Genomic DNA, 17,396 nt, shown 5'->3' with positions numbered 1-17,396 from the left:
AGTGGCAAATATCAAAAACAAAAGAATTTAAAATGTGTAGCAGTTAGAATGTGCAAGTCTGTGGTAGCCAAAATTAGGCTCCCCTAAAGATGTCCACATCCTGATTCCTTGAACATCAGAACAAATACGACATATTGTTTATGTAACACTAATATCCTGCTCACTGCCCTTTCAGAAAGTTTGGTAAATGCATTTCTCTTGATTCCCTCGGGAGGCAGACAAGCACCTCATCAGGTGTTTAATATGTATCTAAAGGGATAGCTGAAGGTACCACTGATAGCCTAGCTCACCACTAATTGTGTTACATATAAAAATCGTTTATGTGGCCGGGCGCGGTGGCTCAAGCCTGTAATCCCAGCACTTTGGGAGGCCGAGACGGGCGGATCACGAGGTCAGGAGATCGAGACCATCCTGGCTAACACTGTGAAACCCCGTCTCTACTAAAAAATAGAAAAAAATAGCCGGCGAGGTGGCGGGCGCCTGTAGTCCCAGCTACTCAGGAGGCTGAGGCAGGAGAATGGCGGTAAACCCGGGAGGCGGAGCTTGCAATGAGCTGAGATCCGGCCACTGCACTCCAGGCCGGGCGACAGAGCGAGACTCCGTCTCAAAAAAAAAAAAAAAAAAAATCGTTTATGTTTATTCTTCCCTCTCAATCAGACCAAATAAGGTACAAATTAGGCTGGAACGAGTAAACAGTCTTACATTTGGTCAGTTAAAGAGCCTCTGACAGAAACTGATGAGATTAACAAAGCAGAGGCAAAACTGAAAATTAAGCAGCTGGCATCTTGAATGGTAACAGGGAAAACTGTTTGGTAAAATTTAGAGAGATTATGGAAAGTGGATGCAGCCAGTTTGAGCTGTGTTTATTTCAATGGATGCTTTTTATTTAAGCGACTGAGTAACTTTACACAGATCTCTTGCCAGTTCTCAGCTTTGAAAATAGCATTTAAAGAAAGAAAAAGTCACTGCGTTAAAGGAGCTCTGAAATTATGTACTATAATTGGTCTCTTTCAAAACCCTTCCCAGCACTCCCTACTTTTCACAATTCACCTTTCTAGAATATTCAACCCCTAGCTATGCCAGCATCTAGAAACAAGGACACACTGTCACATTTCTCTGAGGCTCAGTACTGTACACCCCTATACCTCGTAGCTGATATGCTGATACACAGAAAACGTGATATTTGAATCTTCCAGCTGCATTTTTCAAAGATGTTCCTTACTGCTCTTATAAGAGATCAAAAGCAAGACAGAACCATCAGACACTGGACTTTCTTATGAGAATTCCAAGGCCCTGTGTGTTTTCCATAGAAAGAAAACCTACATCTTCACAGTGTTTCTGGGAAGGAAACATTTTTAATCCTCTGAACAAAGACAGTTCCGTCCACACGAAAGCAGCATAACTCTTCCCCAACGCTCATAAGGTTCCCCTACAACTAAACCCCTCTACCGTCAAGAAAGTCAGTGTCTCCAGGCCTCATAGCATGGTCTTTTGGATCCCAAGAGCTATCAGGCTAACAGACTGGAGTTTTAGAGCTCAGACTTCACACGTGAAAATTCACATGTGCATTGTGTTCCTCCAGAGACTGAGTTCAAAGGATTTGACAAAATTACTTTCCCTTTTTCCTTTACCTTGCATGGGGTACCTCCCACCTGGCTATGGGCTCTGTGGCTTATTGGAGACCACCAAACGGCTGCAGCCCCCAAGCACCTCAGGGAGGTTTGGCAGATACACATCAGAAGTGAAAAATACCAGGAATATAAGAATCTAGCTCTTATCACCAAAGTGACCAACTTTCCCACATCATATTTAGCCTCTGAGATCATCAACCAAACTCATCTATTTGTTGATCACTCAGCATAGATTAAGTGGTAGACAAAGTGGTAGACCCCACTCAGCATAGACAAAGTGGTAGAGGTGGGGTCTGTCTGCCAAAGCCCATTTATGCCCTTCACTGCCTCAAAAAAGAGTACACCTGTAGTTGACTCTAGTAAGATATGACTTGAGATTTCTCACCCAGGAAGCCTGTGCTCAGGGACTCACTGCTATTGGTCACCGATGAGAAAAATCACATCCATTAAAATATAATATTCCTTTTTCCGGAACTTAAAGCACAAAGAGCTACGTAAAGTGAGAGAAGGATCACTACAGATGAAAATAAACAATACAACAGGGACCCCAAGAGCTAACATTTCCAGCGAAAAGGCCAGTCAATGGCTTCATTGACCATTCCAAACTGTATTTCAGACATGTCCCAGAGAAGGAATTACAATCAAATTATCTTCAAAGCCCAATCAAAGCAATGAGATCAAAGTACTACTGTCATTGAACTATTAACATCACATCACTTCTTTACAGGGGTATTTTTGTTTGAAAACACATCAGGGGGGGGGCGGAGCAAGATGGCCGAATAGGAACAGCTCCAGTCTCCAACTCCCACCGCGAGCGACACAGAAGACCGGTGATTTCTGCATTTTCAACTGAGGTACTGGGGTCATCTCTCTAGGGAGTGCCGGACAATCGGTGCTGGTCAGCTGCTGCAGCCTGACCAGCGTGAGCTGAAGCAGGGCGAGGCATCGCCTCACCTGGAAGCGCAAGGGGGAAGAAATCCCTTTTCCTAGCCAGGGGAACTGAGACACACAACACCTGGAAAATCGGGTAACTCCCACCCCAATACTGCGCTTTAAGGAAACAGGCACACCAGGAGAATATATCCCACACCTGGCCGGGAGGGTCCCACGCCCACGGAGCCTCCCTCACTGCTAACACAGCCGTCTGCGGCGATCTATCCGCAAGGCAGCAGCGAGGCTGGGGGAGGGGCGCCCGCATTGCTGAGGCTTAAGTAGGTAAACAAAGCCGCTGGGAAGCTCGAACTGGGTGGAGCTCACAGCAGCTCAAGGAAGCCTGCCTGTCTCTGTAGACTCTACCGCTGCGGACAGCGCACAGCTGCAGTCCATTAGGGGAAAGAGCGGGGCGCTGCAGACCCGAACGACTCTGTCTGACAGCTTTGGGGAGAGCCGTGGATCTCCTAACGCGGAGGTTGAGATCTGAGAACGGACAGACTGCCTGCTCAGGTGGGTCCCTGACCCCTGAGTAGCCTAGCTGGGAGACATCCCCCACTAGGGGCAGTCTGACACCCCACACCTCACAGGGTGGCGTCACCCTGAGAGGAAACTTCCAAAGAAAGAATCAGACAGGTACACTCGCTGTTCAGCAATATTCTATCTTCGGCAACCTCTGCTGCTGATACCCAGGCAAACAGGGTCTGGAGTGGACCTCAAGCAATCTCCAACAGACCAACAGACAGTCCTTCTGACTGTCAGACGGAAAACTATCAAACAGGAAGGACACCTATACCAAAACCCCATCAGTACGTCACCATCATCAAAGTCCAGAGACAGATAAAACCACAAAGATGGGGAAGAAGCAGGGCAGAAAAGCTGGAAATTCAAAAAATAAGAGCGCATCTCCCCCTGCAAAGGAGCGCAGCCCATCGCCAGCAACGGATCAAAGCTGGTCAGAGAATGACTTTGACGAGATGAGAGAAGAAGGCTTCAGTCCATCAAACCTCTCAGAGCTAAAGGAGGAATTACGTACCCAGCGCAAAGAAACTAAAAATCTTGAAAAAAAAGTGGAAGAATTGACAGCTAGACTAATTAATGCAGAGAAGATCATAAACGAAATGACAGAGATGAAAACCATGACACGAGAAATACGTGACAAATGCACAAGCTTCGGTAACCGACTCGATCAACTGGAGGAAAGAGTATCAGCGATTGAGGATCAAATGAATGAAATGAAGCGAGAAGAGAAACCAAAAGAAAAAAGAAGAAAAAGAAATGAACAAAGCCTGCAAGAAGTATGGGATTATGTAAAAAGACCAAATCTACGTCTGATTGGGGTGCCTGAAAGTGAGGGGGAAAATGGAACCAAGTTGGAAAACACTCTTCAGGATATCATCCAGGAGAACTTCCCAACCTAGTAGGGCAGGCCAACATTCAAATTCAGGAAATACAGAGAACGCCACAAAGATACTCCTCCAGAAGAGCAACTCCAAGACACATAATTGCCAGATTCACCAAAGTTGAAATGAAGGAAAAAATCTTAAGGGCAGCCAGAGAGAAAGGTCGGGTTACCCACAAAGGGAAGCCCATCAGAATAACAGCAGACCTCTCGGCAGAAACTCTACAAGCCAGAAGAGAGTGGGGGCAATATTCAACGTTCTTAAAGAAAAGAATTTTAAACCCAGAATTTCATATCCAGCCAAACTAAGCTTCATCAGTGAAGGAGAAATAAAATCCTTTACAGATAAGCAAATGCTTAGAGATTTTGTCACCACCAGGCCTGCCTTACAAGAGACCTGAAGGAAGCCCTAAACATGGAAAGGAACAAGCGGTACCAGCCATTGCAAAAACATGCCAAAATGTAAAGACCATCGAGGCTAGGAAGAAACTGCATCAACTAACGAGCAAAATAACCAGTTAATATCATAATGACAGGATCAAGTTCACACATAACAATATTAACCTTAAATGTAAATGGACTAAATGCTCCAATTAAAAGACACAGACTGGCAAACTGGATAAAGAGTCAAGACCCATCAGTCTGCTGTATTCAGGAGACCCATCTCACATGCAGAGACATACATAGGCTCAAAATAAAGGGATGGAGGAAGATCTACCAAGCAAATGGAGAACAAAAAAAAGCAGGGGTTGCAATCCTAGTCTCTGATAAAACAGACTTTAAACCATCAAAGATCAAAAGAGACAAAGAAGGCCATTACATAATGGTAAAGGGATCAATTCAACAGGAAGAGCTAACTCTCCTAAATATATATGCACCAATACAGGAGCACCCAGATTCATAAAGCAAGTCCTTAGAGACCTACAAAGAGAGACTTAGACTCCCATACAATAATAATGGGAGACTTCAACACTCCACTGTCAACATTAGACAGATCAACGACAGAAAGTTAACAAGGATATCCAGGAATTGAACTCATCTCTGCACCAAGCGGACCTAATAGACATCTATAGAACTCTCCACCCCAAATCAACAGAATATACATTCTTCTCAGCACCACATCACACTTATTCCAAAATTGACCACATAATTGGAAGTAAAGCACTCCTCAGCAAATGTACAAGAACAGAAATTATAACAAACTGTCTCTCAGACCACAGTGCAATCAAACTAGAACTCAGGACTAAGAAACTCAATCAAAACCGCTCAACTACATGGAAACTGAAAACCTGCTCCTGAATGACTACTGGGTACATAACGAAATGAAAGCAGAAATAAAGATGTTCTTTGAAACCAATGAGAACAAAGATACAACATACCAGAATCTCTGGGACACATTTAAAGCAGTGTGTAGAGGGAAATTTATAGCACTAAATGCCCACAAGAGAAAGCAGGAGAGATCTAAAATTGACACTCTAACATCACAATTAAAAGAACTAGAGAGGCAAGAGCAAACACATTCAAAAGCTAGCAGAAGGCAAGAATAACTAAGATCAGAGCAGAACTGAAGGAGATAGAGACACAAAAAACCCTCCAAAAATCAATGAATCCAGGAGTTGGTTTTTGAAAAGATCAACAAAATTGACAGACCGCTAGCAAGGCTAATAAAGAAGAAAAGAGAGAAGAATCAAATAGACGCAATAAAAAAATGATAAAGGGGATATCACCACCGACCCCACAGAAATACAAACAACCATCAGAGAATACTATAAATGCCTCTACGCAAATCAACTAGAAAATCTAGAAGAAATGGATAATTTCCTGGACACTTACACTCTTCCAAGACTAAACCAGGAAGAAGTTGAATCCCTGAATAGACCAATAGCAGGCTCTGAAATTGAGGCAACAATTAATAGCCTACCCACAAAAAAAGTCCAGGACCAGATGGATTCACAGCTGAATTCTACCAGAGGTACAAGGAGGAGCTGGTACCATTCCTTCTGAAACTATTTCAATCAATAGAAAAAGAGGGAATCCTCCCTAACTCTTTTATGAGGCCAACATCATCTGATACCAAAGCCTGCAGAGACACAACAAAAAAAGAGAATTTTAGACCAATATCCCTGATGAACATCGATGCAAAAATCCTCAATAAAATACTGGCAAACCGGATTCAGCAGCACATCAAAAAGCTTATCCACCATGATCAAGTGGGCTTCATCCCTGGGATGCAAGGCTGGTTCAACATTCGCAAATCAATAAACGTAATCCAGCATATAAACAGAACCAAAGACAAGAACCACATGATTATCTCAATAGATGCAGAAAAGGCTTTTGACAAAATTCAACAGCCCTTTATGCTAAAAACCTCAATAAATTTGGTATTGATGGAACGTACCTCAAAATAATAAGAGCTATTTATGACAAACCCACAGCTAATATCATACTGAATGGGCAAAAACTGGAAAAATTCCCTTTGAAAACTGGCACAAGACAGGGATGCCCTCTCTCACCACTCCTATTCAACATAGTGTTGGAAGTTCTGGCTAGGGCAATCAGGCAAGAGAAAGAAATCAAGGGTATCCAGTTAGGAAAAGAAGAAGTCAAATTGTCCCTGTTTGCAGATGACATGATTGTATATTTAGAAAACCCATTGTCTCAGCCCAAAATCTCCTTAAGCTGATAAGCAACTTCAGCAAAGTCTCAGGATACAAAATTAATGTGCAAAAATCACAAGCATTCTTATACACCAGTAACAGACAAGCAGAGAGCCAAATCAGGAATCAACTTCCATTCACAATTGCTTCAAAGAGAATAAAATACCTAGGAATCCAGCTTACAAGGGATGTAAAGGACCTCTTCAAGGAGAACTACAAACCACTGCTCAGTGAAATCAAAGAGGACACAAACAAATGGAAGAACATACCATGCTCATGGATAGGAAGAATCAATATCGTGAAAATGGCCATACTGCCCAAGGTTATTTATAGATTTAATGCCATCCCCATCAAGCTACCATGACTTTCTTCACAGAATTGGAAAAAACTGCTTTAAAGTTCATATGGAACCAAAAAGAGCCCGCATTGCCAAGACAATCCTAAGTCAAAAGGACAAAGCTGGAGGCGTCACGCTACCTGACTTCAAACTATACTACAAGGCTACAGTAACCAAAACAGCATGGTACTGGTACCACAACAGAGATATAGACCAATGGAACAGAACAGAGTCCTCAGAAATAATACCACACATCTACAGCCATCTGATCTTTGACAAACCTGAGAGAAACAAGAAATGGGGAAAGGATTCCCTATTTAATAAATGGTGCTGGGAAAATTGGCTAGCCATAAGTAGAAAGCTGAAACTGGATCCTTTCCTTACCCCTTATACGAAAATTAATTCAAGATGGATTAGAGACTTAAATGTTAGACCTAATACCATAAAAACCCTAGAAGAAAATCTAGGTAGTACCATTCAGGACATAGGCATGGGCAAGGACTTCATGTCTAAAACACCAAAAGCAACGGCAGCAAAAGCAAAAATGACACATGGGATCTAATTAAACTAAAGAGCTTTTGCACAGCTAAAGAAACTACCATCAGAGTGAACAGGCAACCTACAGAATGGGAGAATTTTTGCAACCTACTCATCTGACAAAGGGCTAATATCCAGAATCTACAAAGAACTCAAACAAATATACAAGAAAAAAAAAACAACCCCATCAAAAAGTGGGGAAAGGATATGAACAGACATTTCTCAAAAGAAGACATCCATACAGCCAACAGACACATGAAAAAATGCTCGTCATCACTCGCCATCAGAGAAATGCAAATCAAAACTACTATGAGATACCATCTCACACCAGTTAGAATGGCAATCATTAAGAAGTCAGGAAACCACAGGTGTTGGAGAGGATGTGGAGAAATAGGAACACTTTTACACTGTTGGTGGGATTGTAAACTAGTTCAACCATTATGGAAAACAGTATGGCGATTCCTCAAGGATCTAGAACTAGATGTACCATATGACCCAGCCATCCCACTACTGGGTATATACCCAAAGGATTATAAATTACTCTACTACAAAGACACATGCACACGTATGTTTATTGCGGCACTATTCACAATAGCAAAGACTTGGAATCAACCCAAATGTCCATCTGTGACAGATGGATTAAGAAAATGTGGCACATATACACCATGGAATACTATGCAGCCATAAAAAAGGATGAGTTTGCATCCTTTGTAGGGACATGGATGCAGCTGGAAACCATCATTCTTAGCAAACTATCACAAGAAGAGAAAACCAAACACCGCATGTTCTCACTCATAGGTGGGAACTGAACAATGAGATCACTTGGACTCGGGAAGGGGAACATCACACACTGGGGCCTATCATGGGGAGGGGGGGGAGGAGGGAGGGATTGCATGGGGGAGTTATACATGATATAAACGTCATGCACATGTACCCTAGAACTTAAAGTATAATAAAAAAAGAAAAAAAAAAAGAAAAAAAAAAAAAAAAAAAAAAAAAAAAAAAAAAAAGAAAACACATCAGGGAAAAAAGATTATTTTGTTTTACGTCTTGGCAATCTGAAGATCCTTAACAGGAGCTCGTTATTTCCTAGAAGGCACCAAATAACACAAATGTCCTACAGATCTTTTCCTGTATGGAGTGCCAAAGGCACTCAGTGACTGACCTGGGGTAAGTCCACATAGTAAATCACACTGCAGAACCCATTTTCCTCTCTATGCACTTTCTCAAGATGCTAAATTCTGTGGCTATGCATTAAAAATAGCTAGGAGGAGAATCTAAGCATCTGCATTAAAATGTTAAGGATTAAGATCTACCATAGCTATATCATGGGACATTGAGCAGCTTGGTGTTCTTTGTAATGTATTTAATTACTCATCTCTCCAGTACTCGCTCATTTCACCTTCACAAACCTTTTAATGATACACCTGTGAGTTAAATGTTGCAATATACCCTGAGTTTATATTTAATTACTATCTTATGGATCAAACTTTTTTTTTTTTTTTGAGACAGCGTCTTGCTCTGTCACCCAGGCTGGAGTGCAGTGGCACGATCTCGGCTCACTGCAAGTTCCGCCTCCCAGGTTCATGCCATTCTCCTGCCTCAGCCTCCGAGTAGCTGGGGCTGGGACTACAGGTGCCCACCACCACGCCCAGCTAATTTTTTTTTTTTTTTTTTTTTTTAAGTAGAGACAGGGTTTCACTGTGTTAGCCAGGATGGTCTCTATCTCCTGACCCTGTGATCCACCCGCCTCGGCCTCCCAAAGTGCTGGGGTTTCAGGCGTGAGCCACCACGCCCAGCCGGATCAATCCTAACTTCTAATTGAAGATTTTTCATGGAGGCTCCATTTCACAATTATACTTAGGCACTGTTAAAGCACAATTTATATATTTTTTAATTTTATTTTATGAGACACAGTCTCCATGTGTCACCCAGGCTGCAGTACAGTGATGTGATTATAGCTCACTGCAATCTTGAACTCCTGGCTCAGCCTCTTGAATAGCTGGGACTACAGGCACATGCCACTTTGCTTTCCTGGAAATTTTATTTTTTAATTTTGAGTAGAGAGAAGGTCTCACCATGTCACCCAGGCTGGTCTGGAACTCCTGGTCTCAAGTGTTCCTCCTGGCTTGGCCTCCCAAAGTGCTGAGATTATATGCGTGAGCCATGGCACCTGGCCCTGAAGCACCATCTAAAGGTCCTCATCAGCACCAGAAAGACTCCTTCCCTCTTCCTGATTCCCATAGTCCTTTGTTTCCCTGTGTTCTATGTCATTTGTAGTCATTTTAGAGTTACTTCTTTGTATCTCAGTTCCAATACCAAACTGTATACCTCTTAAAAACATTTTTGCATTCCTCTTTGTGTTTTGGCTTTCCCAGTCTAGACCAGAGTCTTACATATTAAATTAGTTCAATCCAGTTTTGCCAAGAATATGATTTTTTAAATATCAATAATTTGGTAACAAACATAACACAGGTAAGAAAATAGCACCTAAAGCATCCCAAATGGGAAAAAAGGAATATGATACAGATATTATAAATGCAAATTTTCGAATCAGACAGCTTTGCAACTTACTAATTTACAGCAACTTGGTGAATAAATTTAAATAATGTAGGTCTTAGTTTCTTAAGACCTGTAAAATGGGGTTATTTCTGGGACATGCTTTAGGGTTTTTGTCAGAATTTAATGAGATTATGCCCTTTAAGCCGCTCAGTGTGGCAAATACCCGATAAATGTTACTATGATTTTTCAGTTAAATTATCTCAGTCTTTGTGTCTCACTCTGCCTGTTTCTCTCTCAACACAGGCATATGCGTGTGCACACACACACCCAGAGAGATCATATGTGGTCTTATCAGTAAAAGTAATGTAGTATCATAAAAGGATTCTCACTTTATCATCGACTCAAAATCTCTGTCCAAAAGTTACTGTCAAATGAAAAACAAATCCAGACATAATTAAGAAAAAGACACTTTCAAGATAACTACTGCAATAAGAACACATCAACCTCAGAGTCCGTATATGTCTCAACATTAAGCAAAAGTAAAAGGTTTTTCTTGTATAGGGAGGGGTCTGCAGGGCTAGCAGGAACTTTGTTGGGGAAGAAAGTGATTGTGGGGGCCAGCAGACAGCATGGTCAGGGTGGTTCAACAGGAGATGGTCTTCCCTGTGGTAAGCTGTTAAGGGAGAGGAAGAGTCAGAGGTATATTCCACATCTTAGTGCTAGCTTAACCTTAACTGTGGGGATGAGCCAAAGGTCCAGGGTAAGTGGGAGAAGAGAAGCCCAGCTGAAGTTTGTTCGGCCCAAGTGAATTGTCAAGGGATGGGCAACCATAAGCACTTAGTGATTACATATCATTTCACTCACATTTCTTCAGCTAAACATTTACAGTTAATTGAATAATCTGTTTTTCCAACTTTTATTGAAGAATTAGAAAAATAGATTGAATTATTTGTAATTATGTAGTTTTCTTTCCTAAATGTTTAACTTCAATGACGGCTATATTATTAGAAACTAAATAAGAATGTATACGGCTATATTATTAGAAACTAAATAAGAATGTATTTAGGATCAAGGCATTCTATAGAGACCATTAGGCTCTGCAGGCATTTTGCCACATGAATCGATGTGAGTAGCTTTACTGCATCTCCCAAGCCTTACAGAACGTCTATCTTCTTCTCTAGCTGGTATATCAAAAGCTCTGGATTGAAAACTAGATAAATCATTCATTCTGTTTAAAAGCTACATGGGCAAATAGAGACAAGAATATCTGACTGGCAGAAGCAATTATTGCGAGGATGAAATGATATGATGAAAATGTGCTTTAATATAGAGAAGTAAATGAAAGGTATATTAGTTCATTCTCATGCTGCTATGAAGAAATACCCAAGAGACTGGGTAATTTATAAAGAAGATAGGTTTGGCCGGGCGCGGTGGCTCAAGCCTGTAATCCCAGCACTTTGGGAGGCCGAGACGGGCGGATCACGAGGTCAAGAGATCGAGACCATCCTGGCTAACACAGTGAAACCCCGTCTCTACTAAAAATACAAAAACTAGCCGGGCGAGGTGGTGGGCGCCTGTAGTCCCAGCTACTCGGGAGGCTGAGGCAGGAGAATGGCGTAAACCCGGGAGGCGGGGCTTGCAGTGAGCTGAGATCCAGCCACTGCACTCCAGTCCGGGCGACAGAGCGAGACTCTGCCTCAAAAAAAAAAAAAAAGATAGGTTTTATTGACTCACAGTTTCACATGGCTGGGGAGGACTCAAGAAACTTACCATCATGGCCGAAAACACCTCTTCACAGAATGGAAGGAGAGGCAATGAGTGCCAGCAAGGGAAATGCCAGACGCTTATAAAACCATCAGATCTCGTGAGACCTCACTCATTATAATGAGAACAGCATGGAGGAAACCACGCCCAAGATTCAATTACCTCCCACCAGCTCCCTCCCACAACACGTGGGGATTATGGAGATTACAATTTGAGAGGAGATTTGGGTGGGAACACAGCCAAACCATATCAGAAGGTAATGTTACTTATATATCAGATTGTGTTCATTAATGAGAGTTTTATTACAGACCAGGGGAACTTTATATCCTTATTTCATTACGCAAAACTAATGAGGTGTTTTCTCCACGCTACAGAAGTGAAAACTGAGGTTCAAAAATGAGAGTCATTTATACTTTTCTAATCGATAAATAGTATGGCCAAGATTCACCTACCACTGTCCAGTCCCAAAGCCCACAACCGCTATTTAAGTTGTTTCCTGTCTTCTCATTCACAAATGCAAGTTTCTTTAAAAAAAAAAAAAACAAAAAAAGGCTTTTGAAAGAATTACTTAATTTTAAGAAAAACAGAAAATACCCTTGCCTGCCTCAATCCTCACCCCAAATTATGAAAAGGTGCTGCACTATGAACTATGTATTGGTACCCTGCAAACAATGTGCCCTCTGCCTTGCTGAGATGGGGGAGCCAGTAACTATGGAAGCAGCAGATATGTTGAGTGAAAAGTTGCCAAATTTACACATCTACTTTTTTTATTGTAGTCACATTCCCCTTAACACTCCCACGTCCCTCACTGTTACGGGTGTGGGGTTTAGGAATAAATTAGTTATAATAAGCTACCACTTCTGCCCACTGATAGAATTCTTCTCATAAACTACAGCCTGGGGATACATGTCCCCATTGAAAATTGAAATGAGAGGCCATTCCCTCCCAGGAAAGGATGAAAGGACAGGCCTTTCTCTATTGCAAGGTGAGGGAAGAGGGCATTCTTCTTAGAGGAAACAGCACGAGGCTTCGAGGAGTTGAGAGAAATCCTAGAAATGTAGATGGGAAGCCCCCAGTGTTAAACTTTCTCACTGGTGACATACCAAAAGCTAGATGAATAGTGATATGGATTGTGGAAGTAAGTGAAAAGGAAATGTCAATGCCAGGTGTTTCTATGCTGTTGTTGCTCTGTTTGGAAAAAAATCCCATTGACTGAAGGGCTGTGTGCTGGTTAAGTCAATTTGTAAACGTCAGTCTTAGAAATGTACATATTTTACAAAGCATTTGCAGAGTGGTCATTATGTGCAAGGGACTGAGCTAAAAGTTTTTATATGCATTGTCCTATTGAATTGAATCTATACAGCTACCACATGGCAAAAAACATTTATCTTCACCTTATAGATGTGAAGACTGCAAAATGGAGAAGTCATTTTCTCAAGTTATTATATAATTTAAATTCAGTAAATACTATACTATTTTATAAAGTCTGACTCCTCTCCATTTGAATTTTGGAAGGCGGAGTCTGTCAGCCTATCAGTGCGTTCCTTTTTTCCAAAGTAAGATTTAGTGTGCATATACTTGTGTGTGTGTTCATGTGCAGACATGCATGGGTATCTAAGAATAAAGAAGAGATGATTTCATTCCAAGGAACTAAACTTCTGGTCAGGAAATAAAATTCCTCACAATCATGTGAGTATTTCCTCACAGCAAAACTTTCATTCCCTAAGTGTATCCAGGAAGCCCTTTAGCTACCAGACATCCACTTCTCCATGTAATCAGATCATAGTGCAGTGGTTCTCAAAATCTGGTGTCTGACCAGCTGCATCAGCAACACCTGAGAATTTTCATGCCCCAGCCCAAATCTGTTGAGTCAGAAAGTCTGCGAGTGGGGCCCAGCTCCACAGGAAACTCTGATGCTTGCTAAACTTTAAGAACCACAACTGTAGAGAGAAGCAATCTGAGTAAACTGATTCACCTGGAAGTGTGGCTGACTGGGTTCACTCTTGTTGAGTATTGACTTATTAAAGGAGAAGCTACAAAACAAGTCTCGTAGCCTTCATTTCCAGCTAGACTGTTGCTGTTTCTACATAGAGAATCAGTGGCCATCCAATAGTATGAAATGAGATAATAATAACAATGCGACTTAGCTGCGTTGGCCTGGACATGGGTACTTTTCAGCTAGCCTCAGGGAAATGATAAAAGGACTAAGTTGCTAGGCTAATTGCTGCATGATTATATACAAAAATTCAGTCTGGTCACACGATGGAAAATGGTTTGAAGGTAATTATGAATTGGTAATCTTTCATGACTTTGGTCCTGGCTTCGTTTGCATAGGCTCTGATTACAGCAAGCAGATTGTTTTCCCTCACTTTTGAAATTGAAGATATGACAGGGAAGGAAAGAGGAGACAAATTGCCAAACAAAATCAGGTTATAGAGAACTTCCAGGGAATTTTAAAGGGCACTAAACTTAAATGCACCTTGCAATACCTGAAGCCTAGACATAACGTGTGCATCTTTGTTTCAATTGGTTTTGATATTTTTTATCTCACTTTTTGCAGTTTGCCAGTGTATCGACATGGTGCATCCAAAATGTGGCTTGAAGTCAAGAATAATAAAGATTACATGCTCTGAGTACACATTTGGAGGGCAACTGATCAGGCAGCATTCTGTTCGGGAAGCTCAAAGTGGCAAATTAGGAAGAGCCTGATCACTTACAACCAGAAAGGTTGTGTGGAAAGGACTGACGCTGCCCCAAGCTCTGATGTTGAAGAATTTCATGACCTTAGACAAAGCGTAGTCCCTCTATGAAGTTCAGTGAAGGTGCTATTCTGCACACTAATGTTGCCAGGTCTTGGCACATGCTGTTTTCCTTTAAGAAGAATGCCCTCTTCCCTCACCCTTAGGGTCCCTTGGTAAACTCTCTTCCATCAAGATTCAGCTCATGCACCACCTCACTAGATATTCACTGGCTCTTCAGGTAGAGCTGACAGTAAAGTCTTCTAAATAAGTATGAAGAACATTTATTAATATGATACACATAAAAGGCATAAGACAATGGGTTTCATTCATCACAAAATACAATAATTATTTGTCTACTAATCTGTTATCCTTATCAGATTGCTGAACAAAATGACTACAAAAGAAGGGTTTTTAGTTGTAGTTAGTGGGAGGAATAGGAAAAAATGTTTACTCCATCTCAGAAGCAGAAGTCTTTCTAAGAATATTTCATATGAAAGAATCTATAACTTTAGAGATAAATATTAAGTGTGATTCCTGTCCTCAAAGAGTGTATTTGCTTGATTGGTCAGTTTAGGTTCTACTCCTTAATATCTATAAGGTAGACTAGGAACACCAGTCCTGAGACTACAGGATTGTATTGTCCAATACAGTAGCCACTAGCCATATGTGACTATTTAAACTCGAATTTAAATTAGCTAAAATTAAATAAAATTAAAAACAGGCCAAGCACTGTGGCTCATGCCTGTAATCCCAGCACTTTGGGAGGCCATGGCAGGCAGATCAACTGAGGTCAGGGGTTCAAGACCAGCCTGACCAACGTGGAGAAACCCTGTCTCCACTAAAAATACAAAAGAAGCCAGGCATGGTGGTGCATGCCTAATCCCAGCTACTCGGGAGGCTAAGGCAGGAGAATTGCTTGAACCTGGGAGGCGGATGTTACAGTGTGCCGAGATGGCGCCATTGCACTCCAGGCTGGGCAACAAAGGTGAAACTCCGTCTCAAAAAAAATAAAAAATAAAAGTAAAAATTTATTTTCTCAGTTATACTAGCCACATTTGACTTGCTCAATAGCCATATGTGATCAGTAGCTACCATATTGGACAGTGCAGATATTCAATATTTTCAGCATCACAGAAAGGTCTCTTGGAAGAGCTTATTGAGAACCATTAATTATTGATACGAAGAAACTCAAACTAAAAGTAATGATGAGGAAAGACCCCTGAGAGATTGTCATGGTCAGTTCTAGTCCCCTGACCCCACGGTGACCACTGATCATTGTATATATTCAGAACTGGAGATGAGAGACCGTCTGGCAGGGAAGACTGTGTAAAGCACTCATCAAGAACCAGGTCAATGTGGTTGACTGTAGGAGGTCCAAGTCTCTATTATCTCAAGATATTCTATGATTTTATAGATATTTAAATTCTTTTTAAAATAATGGATAACTGAAAATATTCTTGAATATTTATCAAAAGTTTGTGAACCCAGGAGTTTGAAGTTTCAGTGAGCTATGATTACACCACTGTATCCAGCCTGGATGACAGACCCTGCAGAAGAAAAACAAAAACGTATCAAAAAATTTGAATTCTATTCTGTTCCTCACCCCCTAAAAAAGGGCCACTTATTGTTTGATGATGATGTGTGGGTGGGAAGCAAGTACACCATTAGTGCTTCTCTCTGTTTTTTGCTTCTCTGATTTCTGGGGCAAGGATGCCAAAGAACAATCTCGCATAAACTTGGAGAATAAGGACATTGCTTAGAAATCTGGCAATCATTCACCTTTTGAGTGTAGTTGTTTTCAAAACACAAATAAAAGGATGAAAAACTACTAAGTTTTGGTCCATAACTACATGAATTACACAACTTATGTAAGACTCACATCAGTCCTTTTGGGGGGGTATCACTTATCCCTTTTGTGGATGCTGAATCTTAGTTATAGAAAGATAATATTGTTGAAGAGTGTATTTAGTTGACAACAAGATTTATCCAAAACATGAAAATAAGGCAAAAGGACGGTTATGTTTTTTTCGATGCTGAAGTATTATCTAACAAGCCCACTCTACTATTATTTAATTCTCTACTAAGTATACCTTTGTTTGATTTGCTATTTACTACTGATTAAGGCTCAGATACTGAGTTACATACTAATTTGTGGGTGTTTTTTGAGTAGAAATTCAAGAGACTTTTGGCCAGTAGAAAAGATGCCGCAAATGTAATGGTTTTATTGCTTTGTAGGAAACTAGCCAGCTTTGTGTCTGACTTGCAAACTTACTTCAGCATGCCCTTCCTGACAGACTACGTGAATTTCTGTTCCTCAAGTACTCTTTGAAACAGCTTTACCAGTTTGCTGGTTTCCTTGTTAATGATTTAAGTCATTCCTGACAGATACTTTCTATGTACTTTTACAACATTCTTGTTTTTCACTTCTTGAAAATTATACTGTGTCACCGTTTACATTTAGCAACACCTAGATTCGATCCCCTATTGTTCTGACACAAATAATATCTTACTATTTTATGAAGCCTAAGATTTGTTGGCTTTATTTTCTTAAGTAAATTCATGATATGTTAAAGCAAGACTAATCAAATAGATTTCATATGGCAGTCATTGTGGTATTGAGCCAGGCTTAACTTATCCTTAAGAGAAGTCTGAGTTTATATGACATCAAAATAAATGACTGAAAACCATGTGATCACAGAAACATGCAATTCTGTAGCAGACAGGGATCTTACAGATCTTGTAATTCATTCCCTTAAGTTTAGGGTAAGAAAGTTGTTACCTATGGAGCGAATTGACTTGCAGGAGGCCACATGTCAAGCTGGAAGACCAGAGTTCAAAGTTATCAAATCCCAAGTTCTACTCTATTGCTGCTATTTCGTATTTCTTCTAACTGGG

This window comes from Trachypithecus francoisi, unplaced genomic scaffold (genome assembly GCF_009764315.1).
Source record: "Trachypithecus francoisi isolate TF-2019V2 unplaced genomic scaffold, Tfra_2.0 Contig01579, whole genome shotgun sequence".
Taxonomy (NCBI): Eukaryota; Metazoa; Chordata; class Mammalia; order Primates; family Cercopithecidae; genus Trachypithecus; species Trachypithecus francoisi.
This window is presented reverse-complemented; position numbering follows the sequence as displayed.